Source organism: Myotis lucifugus, unplaced genomic scaffold, assembly GCF_000147115.1.
Source record: "Myotis lucifugus unplaced genomic scaffold, Myoluc2.0 scaffold_286, whole genome shotgun sequence".
Taxonomy (NCBI): domain Eukaryota; kingdom Metazoa; phylum Chordata; class Mammalia; order Chiroptera; family Vespertilionidae; genus Myotis; species Myotis lucifugus.
Window position 1 is genome coordinate 846878 of NW_005871334.1, and position 2909 is coordinate 849786.

Here is a 2909-nt window from a genome sequence, read left to right on the forward strand (position 1 = left end):
TTAATTATTCACCTCTTATAACCTGGATTTTCAGCAAAGTTTTTGGGGTGGTGAAAGTTTATGCTCTCATATTAAATAGGCAGCTGCCTAGTGTATGGGAAATTGTTGTTAAGGGGTTGGAGGAGAGTTTGCACCTCAATCTGGCCTCCAGCCCTTAGGTTAGGGGCATGATAGGAAATTTGTAAAAATTGGAGAGACATTATTGAAGGGCCTCCTATGTAACAAACCTTCACTTATATAGAGGAGAGACATATTTATTTTAAATATAGGTAAGAGAAGGCTTTGGGAAAAATTTATTTTAAGTTGGAGTGAAGTATGAGTCCACCAAACGGCCTTAAATTAAGAGAGATTAAGGCTTTTCCATTTGACTACTACATTTTCTCCAAATAATAGATTTTCATGGCTATACTTATGGGATAGCTTAAAATTGCCATCATCTGAAGAGGGTCTATGATATATATAAAATGGATCTCCATATATCCATTCTCCAGATTCAACAATTATCAACATTCTGCAGTTCTTACTTCATTTATCTTTCTTTCTGTGTGTGTGTGTGTCTGTATGTGTTTGCCAACACAAGTCAAGTCTCCATTGATCACCATTTATCCACACTCACCTTCTCTACCACCTGCATCCCCATTTCTCTCTGTTAATCACCATACTTCTATATGTGTCTATTATTATTTTTTGCTTAATCCCTTCTCCTTTTCACCCAGCCCTGCAACCCCCTTCCCCTCTGACAGCTGTCAGCCTGTTCTCTATCTATGTGTCTGTTTTTATTTTATTTGTTAGTATATTATGCTCATTAAATTACACATATAAGTAAAATCATGTGGTATTTGTCTTTCTATGACTGTATCATTTTACATAGCATAATACTCTCCAGGTCCATCCATGCTGTTGCATAGGGTAAGATTTCCTTATTTTTTATGGCTGAGCAGTATTCCATTGTGTAAATTTACCACAGCCTTTTTATCCATTCATCTACTGATGGGCACTTGGGCTGCTTCCAAGTCTTGGCTATTGTAAATAACACAGCAATAAGAATAGGGGTGCATATAGTCTTTCAAATTAATGTTTCAAGTTTCTTCATATATATTCGCAGAAGTGGAATAGCTGAGTCATAAGACACTTCCATTTTTAATTTTTTGAGGTAACTCCATACTGCTTTTTACAGTGGGTACACCAGTCTGCATTCCCACCATCAGTGCATGAGAGTTACCTTTTCTCCACATCCTCAACAATACTTACTGTTTGTTGATTTAATTATGATAGCCTTTCTAGCAGATGATAATCTCATTGTGGTTTTAATTTTCATTTCTCTGATGATTAGTGATGTCCAGCATTTTTTCATATGTTTAATGGCATCCTCTTTGGAGAACTATCTACTCAGGTCCTTTGCCCATTTTTAAATTGGATTGTTTGGGTGTGTTGTGTGTGTGTTTTTTGGTGTTGAGTTGTATAAATAATTCATAAATTTTGTATATTAACTAACACCTTATCAGATGTATCATTGGCGAATATGTTATCCCATTCAGTAGGTTGTCTTTTCATTTTGTTGATGGCTTCCTTTCAATAGGTGTAGAAAAAGCATTTTATAAAATCCAGCACCCATTTATGATAAAAACTATCATCAAAGTGGGAATAGAGGGAATATACCTCAACACAATAAAGTCCATATATGACAAACCACAGCCAACATCATGCTTAATGGAGAAAAACTACCAGTGTTTCCCTTAAGATCAGGAACAAGACCGGGATGTCCACTTTCACCACTCTTATTCAACACAGTACTGGAAGTCCTAGCCACAGTGATCAGTCAAGAAGAAGAAAAAAAAGCATCCAAATTGGAAAGGAAGAAGTAAAATATACAGTATCATGTCATGATATTGTGTATAAACAACACTAAAAATTCCACCAAAACACTACTAGAACTGATAATTGAATTCAGAAAAGTAGCTGGATAAAAAATAAATATTCTGATTTGATTTTTCTTAAGGAATTATGTAATGCTTTTCATTGAAACTGAAAAACAAAAAAAAGGCTTTACTTTAGCCTCTGGGTATTTTTTTAATATGAAGAATGAAAAAAAGATATCCATGTACAGTTTTTATTTGTATGTTCTTATTTACACAAATTCACAATGTTATTTTTGCATTGTTGCAGATTTTATTGGGGTTATTAGCACAGGTTCTGAAACAAAACTCTTTCTGAATGAATAAATGAATGCATGAATAATTTAATAAATTTGGAAATACCTTATCAACTCTGAGAACCACACTCCATTACAGTTTCAAGACTCAATGTGATATTAAGTTACTTCAGTTTCTAACAGTTTCCTTTGTTAAATGTTTGTGAGAGCACTTTGTTTATAGTTGTTTTGAAGATTGTGTTGGAAATTTTATATTAAAATTGTTATCAAACTATCTGGCATACAGTAAATTTAGGTAACTATTAGCTCTTATTTATTATATTAAGATTATATTAAGAATATAATATCATTTCTCCCTGTTCACATTGGTTATTAACAATAATAGAAATAATTCATTCCTTCAATATAACTTAGAACATCAAATCAGTGGGTAACCTTGGATTCAAATCATCTATTTGACCCTAGAGCTAATAGTCTTTAACAACAATTTAACAAATTAACATATCAGAATAAAATAAAAAGAATAAATCAGGCAAAGCAAATAGAAAAAGAGAAAGGCTTTGACAGAGGCAATTAGCTATGCAATGCTATTTTTTAAACCCATTATCCCATTCCTTACATGAACTACCAAAGTCAGCAATAACTGAATGTAGCCTGGAAGAGTGTGCTGATGTACTGATGTACTCTAGGTGACTTTAAAATAATCACCTAAAAATGCCAGATAATATAAGTAATTAGTATATGCAGGGTAACAAAC

The 2909-nt window shown here is 33.1% G+C and overlaps 1 pseudogene; it reads left to right on the top strand.

Moving 5' to 3' along the window:
* Positions 1-356: 356 nt before the first annotated feature.
* Positions 357-482, top strand: LOC111828135 (annotated as a pseudogene).
* Positions 483-2909: the final 2427 nt, after the last annotated feature.